At 40.2% G+C, this 24,873-nt stretch overlaps 1 long non-coding RNA gene across 1 annotated transcript in view; it reads right to left on the bottom strand.

Annotated features, from left to right (window-relative positions):
- The window catches only part of LOC106997256 (uncharacterized), a 211,529-nt gene that overhangs the window by 92,908 nt on the left and 93,748 nt on the right, over window positions 1-24,873 (bottom strand). The window contains exon 2 of the long non-coding RNA XR_001443392.3: window positions 1,661-1,725. This is a non-coding gene — a long non-coding RNA (uncharacterized LOC106997256). The remainder of the gene's footprint in view (window positions 1-1,660; window positions 1,726-24,873) is intronic.

Raw genomic sequence — 24,873 nt, 5'->3', positions numbered from 1 at the left:
AATCCTAGCACTTTGGGAGGCTGAGGCGGTCGCATCACGAGGTCAAGAGATGGAGACCGTCCTGGCCAACATGGTGAGACCCCGTCTCTACTAAACATACAACATTAGCTGGGCGTGGTGGTGCACGCCTGTAGTCCCAGCTACTTGGGAGACTGAGGCAGGAGGAACACTTGAACTGGGAAGACAGAGGTTTCAGTGAGCCAAGATCGCGCCACTACACTCCAGCCTGACAACAGAGCGAGACTCCGTCTCACACACACACGAAAAAACACATCAAAATTGGTCAGCGACAATCCACTTTAGTAACACACTTCTGAAAGCTAGCCAATCAATAACAGCCTTACTTCTGAAATCCAACTATTAGCAACAGGCACACTCCAAATGCCAAGCTTTCACTGCTAAAGGTCAATTAATTTCCAAACACACTTCTCACAGTGTTTTAATTCCTGAACTTAATGCTTCCCAAACCCTATATATGATCAGCATTTGCTTTGTTTTAACAGAACTGTGTCCTACAAGCACTGTTGTCTCTTGTTTAGCAAGCAATAAAGTCAGATTTTTGCTTTAGATATTGAGTGGCAGCCTTTTCCTTCCATCCAAGAACTAGAACATAGGAGAGACAGCAAATGCATAAAGATGTTCTACTCCTTTTCAAAGCATTGTTTAGCATAGCAACAGACTGCAAACAATGTAAATAATCTCGAAGGACCTGTAAATTAGAAACCAGAAACATCAGAGGTGTCCTGGAAAGGGAACTAGCTGGCATGGGGCAAAGAAGGAAGGAGAGACAAATACATTTCATATACACAATTTTGGAGTTCTTAACATTTTGCCCCATTGGCAGGTATTACATATTAAAAAGTAATTGATTTAAAGTCAGAATTTTAAATCGTATGTGTAAAAGGAAAAAATACATATGAAGTTGGTAACAAACCAGTAACTGTTGCTATGCTAAATTATCAGTGGAATAGTTTTTTCAATGTCTCTTTCCCTAAACCTTTCATAATGTTGTGATATAACTTGTAATTTTAAATGGAAATTATTTCTAAATTTCATGCACAATATCAAACCAAAATGCAGCAAATGAGATTATTCCATTTTAAACTGGCATATAACCACAATATTGAAGGCGCATAAAGCTAATTTCTCTTATTAGGAGAAATAACCAAGGAGAAAAGAGGAATTAGAGAAGTCCAATTACATTGCATGAGAGAAATTGACAGAACAAAATCTTCCTGTAACATTAAAAGGCTTCAAGCAAAGCCCGAAAGCTCTGTGAGACTTAGAGCTAACACTTCCATTCCCAACAGCTTGGAGAGCAACACTCTTGTTGCACCGGCACTCAGGTGCAACTATAGACACATGCAACTATTTACTTGCAAAAATAGACAAGTAATGCATATGTATTGCAAACTTCGCAATTACTTGTCTATTTTTTAAAGTTAACCTAGTAAAGAGTAGATACATATTTTGCTTTATTTTAAATTAGTTCTTTCTCCCTGATACACAAGTCCAGGGAAGATCCCAGCAGCCTCTACTTCCAGAAGACAGCTACACATACAGCACAATAACCATCAGAAATAACATCTCCCACTATCACACTTGCTGAGGCACTCAAGTCCTCAAGAAGAAAAAAAAAAATAGACCTTAATTTTCTTACCACTGTGTAGTGTGTTCTTGGAATTCAGAAGCCAGGTTGCGCTTTTTTCTTTCAACCGGAGAACTCTAAAAGGGGAAAAGAGTAAAACAATTGAAATCATGTTGCTTAAAAGCTATCCTGAGCTGTTGAATGGGGAATAAAATAGTACATTAAAATGATCCAAACTATCAAACAGAACTATTTTCACCCATCATTGGATAGTGACACATAACTCAGACTGTGCCGACTTGCATGGTGAGGTTAAGTTGCAGGGTTTCAGCCACTCATTAATCCTAAGGAAACTCACAAGGCATATTTATATTATTCCATCACTTAAGACAACTTTAATCCAGTCCCCCATTCCATTTTCATTTCTAGTCTTGAAATACTTAACACAAGGTAAGTTGATTACAGAATAAAGTAACACTCTTGGCATAGAATTTAATTTTGCAGTTTATTCATTTTAATTGGTGACTATACTCAAAACCCCTGACAAACAAGAAATTTGAAAGATCTGATGATTAAACTGTTAATCCAAACTTCCTCCTGCATAAAAAATTGTAATTTTTAGGACTAAAACCAAAAGGCAGACTTTGAATATATTTGTATTTCTTTTCACGTTCAAGAAATCACTTAACTAATCACTCGTATCAGTCTTATACATAAAATTTAGAGTTTTAAAAGTTTTTTTCAAAGGCTGCCATTAGGTGATCTGGCAATATCTAATAAAATTAAAAATACATAAGGCCAGGCACCATGGCTCATGCCTGTAACCCCAGTCCTTTGGAAGGCCAAGGTGGGGATATTGCTTGAGCCTGGGAGTTCTAGACAAGCCTAGGCAACATAGAGAGAGACTCAGACTCCACAAAAAATTTTTAAACATTAACCAGGCATGGGCATGCATGCCTGTAGTTCCAACTACTTGTGAGGCTGAGGCAGGAAGATTCTTTGAGTTCAGAAAGTGGAGGCTGAAGTGAGCGGTGATTATGCCACTGCACTCCAGCGTGAGTGACAGAGCAAAACCTTGTCCCAAAAAATAAAATAAAATAAAATTCTTATGCTACAATTCCATTTCTGGGGATCTGTAAAGGCACATGCACCATGACACTCATTACAGCATTGCCATTTGGAGGTCAAGAACTAGAAACCATGTTAATGCCCATAGATGAAAGAATGGTGGGATAAATCCATGGAGCAATGTTATATTCACTGGACAGAATATGAAGCATTCATGGAATGTAATTAAATAGCATTAATTATATGTTAAAGAATTTTGTCAATGATTTTGATTGGGAAAAGCAGTAGGCAGAAAGAGAGCAAAACGGTTTTGTAATAAAATGGTTACTCTCTCTATATACATATATATATATAAATATGTGTATATATGTAGATATTATATATATCTACATATATACACATATATATACATATATAAACAAATTGTAAAACTAAGCCTTCGTATCAATTATTCCCAATCAAGAGTGATATTGCCTGCTAGAGATATTTCATGATGTCTGGAGACATCAAGGCTGTGCGGAGCATGCTCTTAGCACCTGGTGAGTGGAGGCCAGGGATCCCGATAAACATGCCTCAGCGCACAGGACAGCCCCCCACCTCAAAGACTTATCTGGCTCATGTGTCAATAGCACTGAGGTTGAGACATTCCTGTATGTGGAGATGATATGATTTTATAATTAAATTACATATGTACAGAAAATGTTTGGAAGCTCACACACCAGATTATCCATGTAGCTCATCTAGTGAGAGATGGGGGTGGGGATGAAGGCTGAGATGCTAGTGGAGAGGAAGAAGTAGTAGATGGAGGTGCCCAGGTTAGGGTCAGTTTTATAATACAATCTTTTCTCTTATATCTTGATATGCTTCAGCTCTGTGTTCCCACCCAAATCTCCTCTTGTAGCTCCCATAATTCTCATACATTGAGGGAGGAACCCAGTGGGAGACAATTGAATCATGGGAGTGGGTCTTTCGCATGCTGTTCTTGTGATAGTGAATGTGTTTCATGAGATCTAACGTTTTTAAAAAGGGAAGTTTCCCTGCACAAGCTCTCTCTTTGCCTGCTGCCATCCACGTAATATGTGACTTGCTCCTCCTTGCCTCCTGCCATGATTGTGAGGCCTCCCCAGCCGTGTGAAACTGTAAGTCCAATTAAACCTCTTTCTTTTGTAAATTGCCCAGTCTTGGGTATGTCTTTATCAGCAATGTGAAAACAGACGAATACATACCTGTATCAAATTACCTTGAAATTATTACAGTCATGTCTCTTTTTGTTTCTTAGATGCAGTAAAGTAAAGGCATAACTTTAAAATTTCACTAAACCACACTCTTCCCAGATAAATGAAAAATAAACCCAACTTGGAAGGAAATCCCAACTTAAAGGCCATCAAAGGGAGAGAAATGACAACTTAGCCAGTCTGGTCTTTGGTCAATCTTTGTACAATATTGCTTCTATTCTCCTAAATAATCTTGTTGATTTCAGTTAATTTAAACTGGCCTCACCCTCTTTCACTGTTCATATAAGTAGTTTGGTATTTTTATTACATGATAGGGCATTCAATTTTAAATATAGCAGAGCACCAAAAATATGGAAAGTCATTCATTAACTTTGCACAGATGTGAGTATGGCTCTTGTAGTTGTTCCACTTTTCCTGCTAGCAAATCCACAAGATACACTTCAAAATGAGTATTCTGCCTTATGTCAGATATGAACCACACCCAGTCAATGCCGTTTCTGAACTAAGAGGTAGTACTTTTTGTCATCTTTCCTAAACTGTTAGTCTTTAGGTGTTTTGTGCAGATTTTAGCAAAAGCACAGAACTTCATTGTATTCTGAGTAAACCTTTCTTTGACGAAAACCATTGTGAGGCTTGTATATGGCTATATGGCATTACGGTCAGATGTCAGTGCCACCAAGAAAAAGTACCTATTCTCACTAAATGCCACACGTCAGGTTACCGCATACACATAAAACACTAGGAACACAGAGGGTGCTATGGGAGGCCAAACTGATCCTCACTATTCATCAGGGGAAAATAACATTTTTTTGGTACTCCTATTTCTAACTCTTTGCAGGCCCTTGCCCCTTGATTCCATTCATCCTGCTCTCACTGGGGTGATAAATTCTCCTTCTCCCATCTTTTGCTCCCATCAGTTCTTCTCTCACTCCTTCCTGATGATTTTATTTTATTGTGGAGTATTTCCTTACCGGACTGCAATGTTTTGTAATTCTCAGCATAAAGTATTTTTCCACCTGAAGTCTCCTTACCCAAATATCTATCCTCAAGCTATTGTCTGATTACACTTCCAATCTCATGAAGATGCTGTTCCCAGTCCAGCCTACATATCCACACTCATTTGTGTGTACTAAGTGCTTGTTTTCTGATTACCCCTCTGATGAGATGACACCACAACCCTTTGATACCCACTCTGTTCTGATTCTCAAGGTCTATTTTAACTTTCTTGGTTATGTCACAAAACACAGATTATAAGGCTATCAGAGTAAAGCTGGGAGCACTGGCCCACAGTAGCCAATAGGTTTCAATTCCCCTGCTAATGCCATTCATTGGAAAGTTTGCTTTTGCAGTGTCCAGAGGAATGCCTGTGGGGGAGGCCACCATGATGCACTGGCAGTGTTGGCATCAGTAGAAGTGGGTAGTGGCAGTGGACATGGCCAGCACCTGTTTATTGCCCAAAACTAGTCATAACGGACCTTTCGATGGCAGGGAAAATCTAGGGTTTATGTGCCTGGTCTATGTCCCTGAAGTGCATCTAATTTAAGAGTGTGGATATATACATAGACATGCACACGAACTACATGTGTGTGTCTCCAATGTGGAAAAGACTAAAAGTGTTTGTAAGCTGTAGACAAGATACTAGCAGAGATTTCTTCTTGTTTCTTCCACATTTTCCAGGAAAGTCCAAATTCCTTCCTGACATAACCTTCTTCCCTAGCCGTCTGTTGGGCAACTCTTTGAAGAACCTCCCAGAACATGCTTCTTGCCAGCTCTCGTGACTGGTTCCTTCAATGTATGCAAGTGTCCGATCAAAGGTCACTGTGATGGTTAATATTAGGTGTCAACTTGATTGGATTTGAAGGATGCCTACATGGCTAGTAAAGTATTGCTTTTGGATGTGTCTGTGTAAGTGTTGCCAGAGGAGACCGACATTTGAGCAGGTGGACTGGGAGAGAAAGACCCACCCTCAATGTGGGTGGGCACCACCCAATTGGCTGCCAACATGACTAGAACAAAACAGACAGAAGGGATTTGCCTTGTCTCAGATGAGACTTTGGACTTTACACTTTTGAGTTAATGCTGGAATGAGTTAAGACTTTGGGGGACTGTTGGGAAGGCATGAGTATATTTTGTAATGTGAGAGGGACATGAGATTTGAAGGGGCCAGGGGCAGAATGATATGGTTTGAATCTGTGTCCCCACTAAATTTCATGTGGAATTGTAATCCCAATGCTGGAGGAAGGGCCTGGTGGAAGGTGAGTGGATTATGAAGGCGGAGTTCCCACGAATGGTTTATCACCATCCCCTTGGTGCTGTTCTTGTGACAGTGAGTGAATGAGTTATCACAAGACCTGGTTGTTGTACAAGTGTGTGGCACCTCCCTGCTGTCTCTCTTCCTCCTGCTCCAGCCATGTAAGACTCCTGCTTCCCCATTACCTTCTGCCATGATTGTTAAGATTCCTGAGGCCCCCCCAGAAGCAGAAGCCACTATGCTTCCTGTATAATCTGCGGAACCATGAGTCAATTAAACCTCTTGATATGGTTTGGCTGTGTCCCCACCCAAATCTCATCTTGAATTGTAGCTCCCATAATTCCCGCATGTTATGGGAGGGACCCAGTGGGAGATAATTGAATCATGGTGATGGTTCCCCTATATTGTTCTCATTGCAGTGAATAAGTCTCATGAGATCGGATTGTTTGATAAGGGAAACCCCTTTCACTTGGCCCTCACTCTTCTCTTGCCTGCCACCCTATGAGATGTGCCTTTCACCTATCATTATGATTGTGAGCCCTCCCCAGCAACATGGAACTGTGAGTCCATTAAACCTCTTTCTTTTGTAAATTGCCCAGTCTTGGGTATGTCTTTATCAGTGGCATGAAAACAGACTAATACACCTCTTTTCTTACAAATTACCCAGTCTCAGTTATTTCCTTACAGCAGTGTGAGAATGGACTAATACAGTCACCTCCTCAGAGAAGCCATGTCTGACTGCTGTATGAACAGGGCCTGGCCCTGCCTCCTGGCTGTTCATCCCAGCCTCACTCTATTCTATAAGCCAGCATCATTTTCTTCACAGCATGTGTCCCCTTCTGATGTAACACTATCAATGTTTGCTGGGTTATGTGAATCTTAACCCTGTGTTCATCCCCTGCCCATGCTCACTGTGTTGTGATCACCACCATGGGAAAGGCTGGGCTGTCCTCTGGACCAGGCATCTACCACAGGGCAAGGCATGAGGTGGACACTGGACAGAGGTTCATGCAATTTCTTAATCTGTTTTCTGTACAGATGAGGAAGAAAGGCCCAGAGAGATGATATAACCCAGCCAAGGTCACTCAGCAAATACTAATAAGTGAACATTTCATTTGAGCCCAGAATCCTTTACCCTCAAGCATTGGCTCAGATTTAATTTACTTTGTTTTGTTTTGTCTTTCAGAAAAAACTATAAATAACTGAGGCAGACTGTTTTTTCCCCAAGGGAAGTCCAGAAAAGTGACTGTATATTCTATGAAGAACATAAGTATGTCTCAGTCATGAGCCAGACATTTTCAAGTAATTCTCAGGAATTCTCAAGGAATTCTGAGTTCTGACCTTCCCCTTCCCATGGTGAACTCAGAGCCACAAAGTCTGCTGCACACAGACCTTCTACAGATGCAAATCTGAGAGCCCTGTTGGCTCAAAGGTATCCCTGCCGCTTATGCTAAGTTGCTTTGCCTCAGCTTCCAAAAAACCTCACTGAAAAAGTAGGCTCAAATTCTAATACCCCTTATCTTGAGTCCCTGAGACAAGTCATCTCCTTCCCCCAAGGCTCCCATCATCTCCTTCTCCTTCTCCCTCGTCTTCCTCCTCCTCCTCTTCTTCCTATTCTCTCATTTGGCTCTTCATTTGTGTTTCTATTGTTCCTTGCACCTAGTTCTTTTACAACATCCATGGCACTTCATACTGTTAGGTATTTGGTTATATACACAGTGAGCATCCTAGATTTCAGAACCAAGCACGTGCCAAGTGCCTTATATGTTACAAAGTTAATTTATTTAATCCTCCCAATACATTTATGCAGCCAATATTTGTATCCCAGTTTTAAAGATTAAGGCAACTGGGTCTCAGACAGATGAATTCACTTGCCCCCTGATAATAGAGCTCACAGAGACAGCCCGTCCCAAAGTCCAGTTCATCTCTTTACATCCTTGTAAGTCATTATAATCCCTTTGTGACTTACATGAAATGCAGAATGGGGAGAGGGTGTAGGGAGAATGGGAGACAGGCAGGCAGTACAGAAGAGGTAAGAGATTGGGCGTTGGAGGAGACTTTGTGTTTGAATCTTTATGAACTATGGACACATGAGGTAACCATTCCAAGCTTCACAATTCTCTTACAAGCTTTACAAATTTCTCTTTCAAAAAGTAAAGACAGAATAATATTTTCCTCATAAAACTGATATAAGATTAAATAAGAAAATATATGAAATGTATATTTGCCCCAGAGTCTAAAGGATAAGTGATGCATAAATACATTATCTAGGAAACGCCAGAGGGGCGCCAGTGTATACATCGGCAGGGCTGAGTATCTGGAGGCCCTGGTTTTGGGCCTGCGTGTAAAACCGTAAGGTATAACAAGATAGGAGTCCTGAGCTGTTCTGACCCTGGAGATGAGGGCTTAACTACAAGTGCCTATTATTACCATGTCTTCCCCAGCCACCGACAAGCCAGAATGCCTAAGATCGCCAGACTGCCAGGAACAGCTGGAAGGACACCAGCATATGATAGGGGACAGAGATCCAGAGCACTTCAGGAGACCACGGAGAGCAGGCACCATCTTCCACTGAAGGGCAGGCTGTTATTAATCGGGGAAAATAATTGTTCTCAAAATCCTGGTTCTTTTAAAATGCAACTACCATATTTTATTTTTCTAGTGAGTAGAGTCACCAAATTTAGCAAATAAAAACGCGCTATAGCTAGTTACATTTGAACTTTAGGTAAGCAACGAGTGAATTTTTATTGTAAGCATTTCCCATGGGATATTTGGTAACCTTAGCTCTGAGCAATGTTGATTTCTAGGTATCCCTTCTCTAGTTTAACCATCGGAGATGTGACTGTGTTTGAAAACATTGGTTCCCAGATGTCATAGGAATGGTTGATAAAGGATGGCTCTTACAACTCTGAATCAAGGAAAGGTCCAGGAACTCACAAGTATTCTACATCTTAACTGCTGTCCCCAAACAGCACTGCTATTGCTATTCTTAATTCTCTCTGCAGTGGCAACTAAAACCCCTCATTCTGCACACGTGAAGTGTCTCTCCACTGTACATTGTTTGTTTCCTTTTAATTTTCAAAATTCATATTCTTCACATTAAAATACCAGACACTTACATTAAGACAGAGCCTCTGTCTGTGGCTCAGGCTGGAGTGCTTTGGTACAATCATAGCTCTCTGCAGCCTTGACTTTCTGGGCTCAAGCAATCCTCCCAATTGCCCCTTCCCTCGTAGCTGGACTACAAGCATGTGCCCCAACGCTCAGCTACTTTTAATAATTTTTTGTACAGACATGGTCTCGTTATGTTGCCCAGGCTGGCCTCAAACTCCTGAACTCAAGCAATCCACCTACCTTAGCCTCCCAAAATGTTGGAACTACACTGCACCCAGCTCTTTCTTCTAAATAAATAAACAACACTTTGATTTCTATTTTTAATCACTCCATCCCCATACGAGATCACTATTAATCCTCGTTGAAATTTCCCACAAATTCAGTGCTGTCTTTCTTCGCACTATCAGAAGTTACCCTTATGGCCTATGAGGAATTATCGGGTTGGTGCAAAAGTCATTGCGATTTTTGCCATTACTTTCAATGGCAAAAACAGCAATGACTTTTGCACCAACCTAATACAAATACTTAAGATTGTGATGTGAGTTCTTTAAAAGTTTGATTATCCCAAATTTGTATTTAAAAAAACTACTTTGAAACGTTTTAGGTAAGTATCTATGAGTCAAAATATTTGTGAAGGGGGAAAGTGACAATTTATCTGAATAGGAAAATAGTATTTCAAAGATCCCATCTCCAACTTGACTGAGGTATGACTCGCGAAGGGCAGTGAGAGACTGTTCCAGTTTTGCGTCTGGTTTCATGTCTCTATTCCACCCATATGTGGAGGTCATTTGATAAGCATGGGTCCGCCTCATGGCAGGGGCAGTTCCTTATCCATGCTCATGGCCCTAACAGTGGTCTTTCACATCATCCCTTGGGCAGAAACACATTTAATTATTGTTATGCAAGAAATGTATCCTTATAAACCATGGAACTTGTCAAAAGGTGGTTTGTAAACGTTTCTAATGCAAATAACCCTCTGGTGATTGACAGCAGTCCCTTCTAGGGCCTCTTGCCTGCAGTGCTGATTCAGTGGGGCGGGATGGCTGGTGGGTAGGGCGGGGGATGGGGGTGGGGTGGGGTGGTGAGGAGTGGGGCCAGGATCCTGAATTTTAACCACTACCCCAATCTGACCCAAGTGCCCCTGATTCTCTGAACGCAGTTCGAAGAATACTGCTGTCCCCTCTATAAACTGCTCCCAGATACAGGAAGACGCCAGCAAAGTGACAGAGAAGGCTTATAGGTTTAAGATCTTAAAAGAACTTCAATCCAGGGTTAAAGAGAAAAGCAAAACGAAAAGTTAAACTTCAGAAGGGTACCTCAGTCAAATGAGCCTTCCAGGGTTCCTTATTCTTCCCCAGTTCCTGAGCTTGATATTGACCTGGGAAAGGTCAGGCTTTAAAGTTAAATGCAGGCCGGGCGCGGTGGCTCACGCCTGTAATCCCAGCACTTTGGGAGGCCGAGGCGGGCGGATCACCAGGTCAGGAGATCGAGACCACGGTAAAACCCCGTCTCTACTAAAAATACAAAAAATTAGCCGGCCGCGGTTGCGGGCGCCTGTAGTCCCAGCTACTCGGGAGGCTGACGCAGGAGAATGGCGTGAACCCGGGAGGCGGAGCTTGCAGTGAGCCGAGATGGCGCCACTGCACTCCAGCCTGGGGGACAGAGCGAGACTCCGTCTCAAAAAAAAAAAAAAGGCCGGGCGCGGTGGCTCAAGCCTGTAATCCCAGCACTTTGGGAGGCCGAGGCGGGCGGATCACGAGGTCAGGAGATCAAGACCATCCTGGCTAACACGGTGAAACCCTGTCTCTACTAAACCCGGGAGGCGGAGCTTGCAGTGAGCTGAGATCTGGCCACTGCGCTCCAGCCTGGGCCATAGAGTGAGACTCCGTCTCAAAACAAAAACAAAAAAAAAAAAAAAAAAAAAAAGTTAAATGCAGAACTTTTTAAAAGCTACCTCTCTGGGGCCAATGAGGGTACACATGTGGGGCAGGACCCGGGGGGCCCTGCACCCCGGTCCTGCAGCACCTAGCAACCCAGCCTGGATCGGGCATGACTTGTCATGCCACAAAATTCCCCTCTGCATCTGAACATAGTCTTTCTTTCTCAGATACCCTCCATGGCCACTATTTTTCTACCACTGCTCTCTTCTGACCTAAACTGGTAAGTACAAGTTTTCCCTTTGTTACGCAGTACAGGCATGATCTGCTTTTATCATTCAATGGCAACAATATCTTGATATGGTTACTTGGTGTCCTCTGAAAATTATTTCTTCTCGGACACAGGTCGCGTTTTGATGCAAATAAAAAAACTGTTGTCAAGGACAATAAAAGTCTTGGCTTCCTGCAAATAGCAAAATTGAGATAAGGAAGCAAACTTCACAGCAACATAGCTGAGTGGGGCTCAGCTCCAGTGCCCGACCGCTTAGGTTTCACAGCTCCACCTCCACCATCGGACTACCTGGGTAAGTTAATGAACCTCTCTGTGCCTCGGTGTCCTCATATTTATTTATTTTTTATATCTCTTAATTTTTATTACTCATAAAAGCTTTAGTTTGAATTTAGCTCTCTGCCTCTGTGCTTGTTCCTTCAACACTTTTGACAAGGATTTTCTGCTCCTCAATAAGAAAAGCATGCTTGATCCCTTCACAAGCACAGTTAGCACACATGGAACCACCACAGGCCCTCCTGACATGTTTCTGTGTTTTGGACAAGCTCATAAGATTTTAGGTCTCACAGCATGAAACCCTTGAACACTCTGAGTACAGATTTTGGTGCTATCCCAAGCTTCTTGGTGTAAAGGTAAACAATTTTACTACCACGGGTTCTGGGTAGCCAAATGTAGTGAGAAGCTAGATTGCGGGAAAACCTGTGACGGTTTGTCAAACACTGGACCATTCTGAGTGCCTCTAGACATCGTCCCCAGAAGAGGAAAAAGCTCATCTTTAAATCAAAGAAAACTCCAGCACGGCCAGGTGCGGTGGCTCACACCTGTAATCCCAGGACTTTGGGAGGCTGAGGCGGGTAGATCACGAGGTCAGGAGTTCAAGACTAGCCTGGCCAAGATGGTGAAACCCCGTCTCTACTAAAAATACAAAAGAAAATTAGCCGGGCGTGGTGGCACGCGCCTGTAATCCCAGCTACTCCAGAGGCTGAGGCAGAGAATTGCTTAAACCTGGAGGGGCAGAGGTTGCAGTGAGCTGAGATGGCTCCACGGCACTGCAGCCTGGGTGACAGAGAGAGACTGCGTCTCAAAAAATAAATAAATAAATAAATAAAACTCCAGCACCGATCTGGTGAGGAATGCTTTGAAATTTAGATGTCGGTTGATATCAAGTGCATAGAATCCAGTATGCTCAGTAAATATGAGCTGTCATCATCACAAGAAGAGAATGTTCAGAGCATTGATGCCTCCATCGGCTCCTATGAACAATGATCATAGTTCCTGTCTTTCTGTGACCTACTCAGTAAGAAACTATTATTGCCACTGGTTAGTTGCATCATTCCACTGGCCATGCTAAGTACATTCATGTCCCCTTCCTTCCGTAGAGCATGAACATATATGCAGTCTCTGAGACTCTGTTATGCCTATGCTTTTCAAACCTCCGTCAATTACAGATGTGTGTGTACGTGCATGTGTGTATAACTGCAACTTTGAGAGCAATGTTTGTCCCCAAAATAAAACAAGGATTCATTCTGTCTGCCCTTCTCTGATTCTCCTATCTTTCCTCTTTCTCATTCTTTCTTCCATCCTTTGTCTCTGTCGCAGTCTCTCCCTCTTCCTCCCTGCGTCCATCTCCCTCTCCCTCTCTCTCTTTGTTTTTCTCTCTCTCACACATACTCTCCTAAAATAGTAGTATTAAGAAGAAAATAAGTAACTGTCTAATTTCCTAACATAAACATTTCATTTTATTTCCTATGGTTCCCCCCAACTACCCATGTGAAGAGAATTGAGAAACTATACTACCCTAGAAAATCAAATGACTAGAAATAAGCTTGCAACAGTCAATCTTTAAAATCCTTTCATTCCTTCCCTACACTTTCTCTCCCTTAGCTGTGTACCATTTGCCTGTAAGGCTGGGTGTCCTGGAAAATAAGTGAACATGTAGATTTGCCCATAGAGAAGCCATGCTTTCTCTGCAACTCAATTGTTATTAAATACTTCAGAGCCATCATTTGGTAAGATGAGCTAATAACCACCCTTCATCCTAACTCCTTTAATTCTTTGCCCTTAAACTGCCAACAGGGAGGAAAAGTTGGAAAGCCCCAAATTCTTTCATTGGGGCTGTACCTGCAAGCATTACACTTGTAAATGAAGCCTCAAAGGCACATACAATGGAATAGTGAGGAACGTCGCAGAAGAAGTCATCTAAATATGCCATGAGGAGTTGTGCAGCTTCAGAATCCAGTGGACTTTTTTCAAAGGGAGAATGCAATTGGGGAAGAGAAAGTGGAAGACAGAGGGTCTGAGATCATAAAGTCTTATTCTGATGAGAACTAAAACATTTCCTAGAAACCAGAATGGGAAGTCAGTTTTTACAGGTCCTAGCATTTCACAACTTCCGAAGATGTGCAGGTGGCTAAAACTGACTTTTTATTTCTTGAAAAAAAAATCTACCTGGCATTGCATTTGCAAGAGGGCTCAGGCCTGCTGCTGCTTTGTGTCAGAATAATTATCACCCAGAAGTCCACGGTACCATTTTCTCATGAGAACTACACAATAGCCAAATTTTCTGGAAACTTAAAACATCTCAAAATGCATGGTACACTTTCTTTTTTTTTTTTTTAACCAAAATTTCCCTAAAATATACTGTTTTACAAGGTTAATTCCTAGAATTACAGAGGAAAAAACCCTGAAATTTTGAGTTCATGCAGAAGAAATTAACTACAGTAGCTTGTACTTTCTGAAATCATATTCTGTGACTTTGTTATAAAAGTTCCAGGCTAGGCATGGTGGCTCATGCCTATAATCCCAACACTAAGGGAGGCTGAGGTGGGAGGATCACTTGAGGCCAGGAGTTTGAGACCAGCCTGGGCAACATATTAAGACCCTGTTTCTACAAAAAATTAAAAAATAGCCAGCTGTGGTGGCACATGCTTGTGGAAGCTACAGGAGGATTGCTTGAGCCCTGGATTTCAAGGCTTCACTGTGAGCTGTGATTGTGCCACTGCACTCCAGCCTGGACAACAGAGCAAGACTCTGTCTCAAAAACAAACAAACAAAAAATCCAGCATATATAAAATACTTTCTTGTTTTTCTAACCAGGGTTTCAAAAAGGGAACAACCCAAATGTGATGGTCTACCTAGTAAATCACAACCCTATTCATATCTATAAACTCAAGTTGCTTAACAAAGGCAAATTAGGATTTTTTTCTCTTTAAGTATTTGTTAACACCTGTAAAGAATGGGACACAGTGGAAACTTGATGCAATATATACTAACAACCAGTGTCAAAATGAAGAGTCCAGGCACAGTGGCTCATGACTGTAATCCCAGCACTTTGGGATGCTGAGGCTGGCGGATCACAAGGTCAAGAGATCGAGACCATCCTGGTCAACATGGTGAAACCCCGTCTCTATTAAAAATACAAAAATTAGCTGGGCATGGTGGCAGGTGCCTGTAGTTCCAGCTAGTGGGCAGGCTGAGGTAGGCGAATCGCTTGAACCCGGGAAGCAGAGGTTGCAGTGAGCCGAGATCACGCCATTGCACTCCAGCCTGGGCAACAGAGCAAGACGCCATTTCAAATAAATAAATTAATTAATTAAAATAAAATAAAATGAAGAATGTAACTGAAAGAAATAAATATGACGTAAAGAGAGATTTATTTGTATATTATTTCCCTAAGACAATTTCCTTCTAGAAACTTCTAGAAGTTGAATGACTGTGCAAAAGTATCTTGTTTCTTAACTCGTATTGCTGGGATGCATTTCACTGAAAGTGGTAAAGTGGAATGAGATCTCTGCTTCCCTTAGTTACTCTCAAATTGAATGGCTGGTTAACAAAAGCCGTCTTAGGTATGAGTAGCTCAAAAACCTCCTCTACATATTACAAAGCCCTACAACAAGTGAGCCCAGGAGGTCAATGAAAATGCAATGTATGGACTTTTCCTATCCAGGCAGGACTCATTTTCCATTGTTTTTATTTCTGAAATGAAGAGCATTTCCCAAGCTGTTTGAGGAAGTTGGGCTGCTTGATGATTTAAGAGACATGTGATGAACACCCAAGTTCTCCATCTTAGTCACCACATCAGCATCAGGGATGTGATAATAGCTGTACTGTCCTAAATGCATACTTTCCAAAGACTGGTCTTGTTTGTTGCTTTCTGGAAAGGAAGTGACCAATGCATGCCTTTCTTCTTTAGGAACATCCTCCATTATATGCAGCTTCAGTAAACATCTCCCTTTGGTTTGATTTCCCAGTCTTCAGACAATTAATTATACTCTTCAGGCTCCTAAGAGTAAAATCTAAATTCATTACTTTTTTTTTTTAATTTATGACTTTAAACAGAAAATTAATGTTACTGGAATAAACAGATCTTTAGAAATCAAGCCAGTAACTGTATCCCACCCACCCCCTACAAAACAAAACAAAACACACAATTAAAATAGAAAGTCAAACAAAAATTAAAAAGACAAAAATTAGACAAAAATTAAAAGCCAAAAGTGCTATGTAATTGTGTGTACAGTTTATCACCCTGTAAAGATCTAGATGAATTGGTGCAATGCAAATAAGACTTCAAATAAGTACATCAATTTTAAAAAGAAATGAATTCCTTTTCCCCCATAAAATTAGAAAGTGATAATAGGGAAAACAAGAAAATGTTGAAAAGATAACAGATGGGTTGGGGTTATTCTGTTTCAGACTTTACCCAAGAGAAAGCGATTGGAGAGTTGCCTAATCCTGGTATCATGTTTCCGGCTATGACAGGAAGAGAGAGATCATAATAGATAAAAATGGAAAATGATGTGAAAAAATCAAATACTTCTAAGAAAGACAAAATGCAAGACTCAGCTGTGGTGAGTGTTAAAGGAAATGAGTGTCGCAACTAGATGAAGCTCAAGACATAAATTTAAACATGTTCTAATGGCGGAACAGTGAGAAGAACAGCTAAGAATAATGGCCTAAGACGGTCTCAGAAACCCAGGGCCCAGCCCCCGACTCCTTACCCTCAGTGATTCTCCCCATCAAACCCCATGATCTGTCTTATTCTCAACACCTCCCTTGATGGAAGTCTAATCTCAGCTTCTAGATATTCTAACCAGAGGTCTAAGTCAATCCTTTCTGAAATTTAAATTCAATTCTTTTTTTTAACCTGACTCTCAAGAGAAAAATTCAGGTACTTTCTACTTCTAATTCCCTTCTCTAAACTGAAACATAATGTAATTTACTTACTCTTCTCCCCATGAAATAGCTTACAACTTTTTGACCTCTACCAATGGAATAACTCTCAAAAAAGTAAATGATCCTTACCCTCACACACCTACTCCTATGATCAGGTACCTCTGATAAATATTCAATTATGTTTTCCACTTCTTCCTAGGGAACTGCATGCAACAGAAACTGCAAATGGCATGTGAAAGTTTCCTAATTAAAAAATAAACCATATGAGTGATCGTCTGCTTAATGTCTTCCTCCTCACTGGAATACAGGGTCCATAACAGCAGAGACCCTGTCTCTCATTCTCAGCTGACCCATGGCAAGTACTGAATATGCATTTGCTGCATGTCTGGATCACTGAGTGAGGGAATGAATGGACCAACACAACTCAGGGCAGAATTTGTCTTTTCTCATAACCCCAGACTTTCCCATCTGTTTTGTTAACATGAGACACAACACTTCCAGAGAAGTGAACAAGCTAGCACTGAGGTCTGGGGGGCCTTCACGGAGAATGCTGGTGTTCTTGGAAAAACACGATAGTGGTCGAAGGAAAAGGAAATGCAGCCATCATTTGTTCCAAGGGAACTAAGCCTAAATCAAACACGTTTGACGACTCAGATGGGCTCCAAAAACAAATACAGAAATATTTATTACCCGAGTCGTTAGGCAGATTTAGAACAAGCAGACTTGTTTAGATCTCCTTTTATAAATAGAGTTAAGTACAATATGCCTTTTCAAAAATATATTTTCTAATTGTAAAGACTCTTGAGATTGTCTGGAAGAGAAAAAAATAATAAAAATAGCAACATTCCTTGAAACATACCTTTCTGATTACTCATGAATCCTCAGGAAAACATTTTGGGGTGAAAGATATTAGTATTTAGTTTAAAAATATAATCAGCAAATCCAGGAGAGAGCAGCTTCCCTGAAGATAGCTCCCAACACTGATCCCGGGATTGAAAGGGACGTGGAATGTTCCATCACCTCAATGACATCCTGGACCACCTGGGAACCAGCTGCCACTCTCATCTTTAACCCAGACACCAAGTTCACGGTCCTCATCAGGACCATGATCTTAACTTCAGATATGCATCAGAAGTAGAAGAAAAACAAAGCTGTGTTCTATAAACAGTAGTAGTATCTTACATTTTGCAGAGTGCCTTGCCATTTACAATGAGCTTCTATTATTTCACTTAAAGACCAGGACAATCCTGTGATGCAGACATGCTAGTGCTATGAATCACTGTTTAACACATGAGAAAAATGGATCTAAGAAGCTGAAGTGAAGGTTGCCCACCATCATGTGTTAGACGAGTCTAGAGCCTAGGATATCTAAACCTCAAAGGAGTGGGAGTCTTACTACCAACTGTGGTTAGATGACAGCTACCATTTGCCCTCTATTCAAGACAGATATCACAAATTAGATTCAGAGCCTAGCAAGTAAGCATTCATCTGTTAAAACTTTATTTTTCCATAGTAAAAAGCTAATTGAAAGGAAGCAGTAGAGAGGGAAGTCATACTTAGTATCTCTGTGTCTCAGTTTTCTCATCTGTAAAATGGGTCTAACTATAGAACCAAATGCACAGAGTTGTTGTGAGATTGTAAAGACCCTGTAAAGTTGCTGATGATGGCTTCTGGATGGTAGTCATAGCTTAGCTATTACCATAAATGAGATCGTCCAGACAATTGCAATAGGAAACTTATTTTGCATCTCTTCTTTCACAGGATATCTGGCCTGAGATGAATTCAAACTTTAAAAGGTGGATTAATTACAGCAGTAAGTTAGTAAGTCACTATCATGTAGATTGTAGGAGTGTTTGCTTTAAATTATATCTAAACTAAAGAGAGTCTGTGCTAGAAGGATAAGCACATGCTTGGAACCAAACAGATGAGGCAGCCCTGAAAATCAGTCTCTGCTGCTGCTTTCTGGTGTTGGGTTCAGAGATACTCTGACCTTCTCGTTCTTGATCCATGTCCCCATCCACTGCTCATGCTTAGACATGAGCCTTTCTTACTTCCTTTTAAACACAGAAGTGATGCTAAAGCAGGTGCCTTCCTCTTCTTTTCTGAGAAATCCTGCAGTACAGAAACTTGTTAAAATTAGTTTAACCCATCATTTTCCAAACTTAAGTAAATACAAAATGTTTTTTTTTAAGTATTAAATGTTCCACAAACATGATCTGGAAAACACTGCCTTAGAGTACCGAATGAGCAAAAGTCAGGAACCTCTTAGATACCATTGAAAGTTGACAGTTGAGAGGTATTATCGCCTATGAGTAATCCTGTGACGTGAACCCAGAGAATAACTTTTTGGCTGCCCCAGTTAATTCCCAAGAACATGGATGAACCTCGGTCCCAAGCTTTATATCAAGTTAGCTTTAGAATCTTTCCAGATACTGCTGGTTCTGGCTACATAGTAGACTAAGTTATTATGGAAATCTTAATACTATAAAGCAATAACAATGTGGAAGAAAATTAAAATAAGTTAAAAATATAACTGTGTACACAAGAAAGAAAGTAAAATCACAGATTCCAGAAATAAAGAAGGAACTGAAGGCAGTGTCTGTAAACACTAGAACTGAAACTGGTGAGCCTAGGGAGGGAAGAAAAGAAAGGGTTTGGGAGGAAGGAGATTCTAATGGCTTGGGAAGTGAGAATCCCAGAGCTTGGAGACCAGGTTTTTGGCTCACTCAAGGTGGGATGTTGACACTGAGACATTTTCATAAACTCAGAATTTTCAAATGACCCCACCCCAATTCTTCTCTATCCAGCTAGTCAACATTGCAAAGATTTTCTATGCCCGGAGATCTTCATGGAGAAAGAAAGATCCCCATGAAAAATAAAAACCCTATACCAGCATGAGGCACAGGTTGAGAGACTGCCATTGCCATTGTACTACCTCTCTGGTATTCAAATCCCCAGAATGAGAATTTAACATAAAGTTTGCCCAGCCTGGTGACATGCTGGAGGACTCACATTAGCAAATGCAAAATCACTTCAGAGAGACTCTCTTTAACTCAGGCCACAAAATGTATTTCTTGTGAAAACAAGTGCATAGTAAAAAAATATTAAAATACACCAACAAATGCTCCATTAACAATAAACTCAAAAAGCAGAAATACTTGAAATCTAAAGATATCAGGGGAAAAATCTGAAAAAAAACTATCAATTCAAGATGTTAAAATAAAGATATGAAAGAAAGAATAAAGCTCAGTAGGTAAAAATAAGACTACATGTACAAAAAGCATAAATTTTATAAGAATAAAATAAATCTTCTAGAAATTATCAAATAAGATACTAAACTTAAAACTCAGTGCATGAGTTAATCAACAAATTAAACAAAGCTGAAAAAAGAAATAGTGAACTGAAAGTCAATGCTGAGGAAAATTATACAGAATGAATCAGAAAGATAGAGATTTTAAAAATGGCTAAGTTATGATATGGTAGATAGAATGAGAACAGCTAGCATGAATCTAATAGGAATTCCAGAAGGAGCAAATGGAATGTGAGAGAAGTAATACTTGAAGAGACAATGGTGAAGAATTTTTTAAAAACTGATGAAAGTTGTAAGTCCTTAGATTAATTGAATTAGTAAATTCTAAGCTGAATGAAAAATAAATTCACAATTAGACTAAATAAGTGGAACTGCATAACATCTAGGACAAAGAGAATATATTTGTAAAAGCTAATTTAAAAAATCTACAAACTGACAGCAGTTAGATTGTGAAGAACTGATCAGCAACAGTAGAGCAAAGAAGAGAATGAAGTAATACCTTCAAATGGCTAAGGGATATTACTAAATTAAAAAAAAAAAATGAGAGTGTTTGTACTCTTAGACCTGCACTGAAATAATGATTAAAACATGATCTCTGTAAAAAAGGAAATTGAACTCAGAAAGATGTGGTGAGATTAGAAAAAGTGAAAACAATAGTGAGTAGTGAGTAAAGGCATTTATAAACATAGTTCTATCTCGTAAACATGAGTTATAAATATAACAATAATGATGGTATTTATATAAAAGCAAGAGACCAATGGAACAGAACAGAGCCCTCAGAAATAATACCACACATCTACAGCCATCTGATCTTTGACAAACCTGACAAAAACAAGAAATGGGGAAAGGATTCCCTATTTAATAAATGGTGCTGGGAAAATTGGCTAGCCATAAGTAGAAAGCTGAAACTGGATCTTTTCCTTACTCCTTATACCAAAATTAATTCAAGATGGATTAGAGATTTAAATGTTAGACCTAAAACCATAAAAACCCTAGAAGAAAACCTAGGTAAAACCATTCAGGACATAGGCATGGGCAAGGACTTCATGTCTAAAACACCAAAAGCAATGGCAACAAAAGCCAAAATTGACAAATGGGATCTAATTAAAGAGCTTCTGCACAGCAAAAAGAAACTACCATCAGAGTGAACAGGCAACGTACAGAATGGGAGAAAATTTTTGCAATCTACTCATCTGACAAAGGGCTAAAACCCAGAACCTACAAAGAACTCAAACAAATTTACAAGAAAAAAACAACCCCATCAAAAAGTGGGCAAAGGATATGAACAGACACTTCTCAAAAGAACACATTTATACAGCCAACAGACACAGGAAAAAATGCTCATCATCACTCGCCATCAGAGAAATGCAAATCAAAACCACAATGAGATACCATCTCACGCCAGTTAGAATGGCAATCATTAAAAAGTCAGGAAACAACAGGTGCTGGACAGGATATGGAGAAATAGGAACACTTTTACACTGTTGGTGGGACTGTAAACTAGTTCAAGCATTGTGGAAGACAGTGTGGTGATTCCTCAAGGATCTAGAACTAGAAATACCATTTGACCCACCCATCCCATTACTGGGGATATACCCAAAGGATTATAAAACATACTGCTATAAAGACACATGCACACGTATGTTCATTGCAGCACTATTCACAATAGCAAATACTTGGAATCAACCCAAATGTCCATCAGTGACAGACTGGATTAAGAAAATGTGGCACATACACACCATGGAATACTATGCAGCCATAAAAAAGGATAAGTTATTGTCCTTTGTAGGGACATGGATGCAGCTGGAAACCATCATTCTCAGCAAACTCTCACCAAGAACAGAAAACCAAACACCGCATGTTCTCACTCACAGGTGGGAATTGAGCAATGAGATCACTTGGACACAGGAAGGGGAACATCACACACAGGGGCCTATTGTGGGGAGGGGGAAGGGGGCAGGGATAACATTAGGAGATATACCTAATGTAAATGACGAGTTAATGGGTGCAGCACCCCAACATGGCACATGTATACATATGTAACAAACCTGCACGTTGTGCCTAGAACTTAAAGTATAATAAAATAAATAAATAAATAAATATAAAAGAAAAAAGCAAGAAAAAATAAAACATTAGACCACAACATGATAGACTATTTGGGGTTTTTACAGTTATAAATACCTTCCAAGGTGTTTATATTGTGGAAAAGAGGAATAGAAAAGGGTAGAGATAAAATTTAGTGTTGTTTTTTTTTAATGTTAAGTTTCAAACTTGTTAACATAAGAGTACATACTGAAAATGGAAATAAAATGCATGCGTCCCAAAGCAAAGAAAAGGTAGGGTGGGGGTCAGGACATAATGAAAAGTCAATCGAATATGAGTATACATATTAAATTTTTTAAAAAGAAAGGAAAAGTATAACAAATGCCTCAATTTTAACAAACAACTGTACATATGAAAAGAGAGAAAATTAACCCTCATCTTGCACTATGTGGAGAAATATGTCCCATATAAATTAAAATCGTAAAAATAATAAATATACAGTATATATATACACACGTATATTTTTTATAAACACATACATCTTTGTGTATGTAAATTTTATATATATATATACATATATATATATATATATATATATAGCTAAAATTACAGAATACGGTAATGATGTCCTAGAAAACCAATAAAAGAAGCACAAACCAAAAGGAAAATGATTGATACAACTGACTCTATTGTAATTAAAATGTCTGTGTTATCAAGAGGGACCGTTAAAAACTTGAAACAAGTAAAGACTTGGAGGAATTATTACTATTTTCTGTGGCTGAGAAAATGTTTCAAAGATGGCTGCTGTGATATATTCCATTGCATCCTGTATGTCTTTCTCACAGTGTGATGCTGACACTCTTCCCACAGAGTGGCAAATTTCACGTCCCGTACCTTTGACCCTCGCTGAAACTTCCAGTCTGCCTTGATCAACGGAGTACATGGAGAGCAAGGCTAAGTCAGTTCTGAGGCTGAGCCATAAAAAAACATCACGCACTTCTGCTTTGTCTCCTGTGAGGCTTGCTCTCGGAACCCACCACCACACTGCAAGGGAGCCCAGGGCACAGTGGAGAGGCCATGTGTAAATCTCCCAACGGATAGCCTCATCTGAGGTCAAGTCAACCTCCAGCAATAGCTACCAGATGCGTGAGTGAGTGAATGAGCGTTTCATTAACCCAAGCCCCAGCCACCATCTGACTCAGCTGCATGAAAAACCCCATGTGAGCCTCCTGGTTGGGTCCAGTCAACCCACAGGACCATAAGAGAGAACAATAGAGTTACTGGTGTGGTTTGAAGCTACCTAGTTTGGGATAATTTATTGCATAGCAATGCATAACAGACCACTATTCAAAATCAAAAAGAGAAAATAATAAGTAACTTGGTGAAAAAAATATGAACAAGTAATTCACAAAAGAGGAAACATGGTTAGATGATAAAGATACAAAAAAAGACTCAACCTCATTTATATATACCAGAAATCAGGTATATACAAATAAAAGCAACAGCCTATGACCATTGTACACTTATCTTTTTGTCAAAAACTTAAAACTCTTTTAATAGCAGATATTGAGAGATGCAATCTACAGTTATGGTTAAGAGGGCAGGATCGGGGCCAGGGTGCCAGACATGTAATTCTAGTTCCACTCACAAACTTTGTGGCCTTGAGAAAATAATATCTTTGTATGCCTCAATCTCCTCATCTGCAAAATGGGTTTTTTGCCTAGGATTGTTGTGAGAGTTAAATGAGTTAATATGTGTAAAGTGCTTAGACTGTGCCTGGCAGAGGAAGCAATGAATAAGTGTTTATGATGACAATAACAATGACAACAATGAGGAAAGCCTCGAAGTCTTGGGCAGTTTTGGTGGGACTGGACTATAAATTAGTATAACCAAGATTGAGAGAGCAATTTTTCAATTCTCTTGTTAAGGTGAAGATGTCAATACCCTTCAACTGAACCACTCCAGTTGCAGAAATGTGGCATAGAGAAGTGCTAGGACATGCACAGGCAGACACAGGCAAGGATCTTCACTGTGGCCTCATTTTCTAATTGCAAATTCTGGAAACAACCTGGAAGTACTCAGAGTGATGAGAAAAAGTGTAGTAATGGGCACTAGCTCGGTTTCTTGGCAAAGGAGCCTCCAACACTGAAGATACCATTTCATTCCTGGGGCTGAGGGCTCAGACTGATCCATGGAAGAATGGTGTGGGAACAGAATGAAACATTGTCTGCCATCCGGCGTTGGAGTAGAAACAACTCTTGCAGTCAGAAGGAGGAACACGGGGTCGATAGTAATGGAACCCCCAAGACCCAGTGTAGAAGGCAGAGCTGATGAGCAGTTCAGGACAGGATGGATGGTATAGGACAGTCGTTTCTGTCCTGTGGGTCTTACTCATCCCACCTTAGCTTTTCTGTGTTTTCTTACATTGGTACAGAAAGGTGAATAAATCACAAGTGTGAATCATCAGGGAGTAGCACTCAGAAGCTCCAACTTTAATCCTGTTCCTCTGCTCTAAGAGACATGGTGGGGCAGCCCCGGCCAGGGTGGTCAGTCCAATTCAGGTTTTATCAGTAACAAGCAATGCAGTTGCATGGCCTCTGTAAGTGTCAGTGAAAGTCTTGAGTTCAAACCCCATCAATGCCATTTAGGAGTTGAGTTTCCTGGAACAGGACATGCAATCTTAATGAACCAGCATCTACATCTGTGAATTGGGACTAGTCATATCTCCTTCCAGGGACATTATGAGACTCAAGTGTTTGTTAAAACACCTTATAAATTGTACTCTCAATGGCAAGATTGACTATTCTGCTTGTGAGAGAAACCTTGGATTTCTGTGATCCGGTAATTCCACATAGTGTAGCTTGGATATCAGAAATAGCAACAAATCTGGAGATGATTTAATACAACCCTAGAGTTCCCATTATAA

The sequence above is a fragment of the Macaca mulatta genome, chromosome 3, assembly GCF_049350105.2.
Source record: "Macaca mulatta isolate MMU2019108-1 chromosome 3, T2T-MMU8v2.0, whole genome shotgun sequence".
NCBI classification, from domain to species: domain Eukaryota; kingdom Metazoa; phylum Chordata; class Mammalia; order Primates; family Cercopithecidae; genus Macaca; species Macaca mulatta.
The sequence above is the reverse complement of the archived record's forward strand: the minus strand, read 5'-3'. Positions and strand labels throughout refer to the sequence as shown.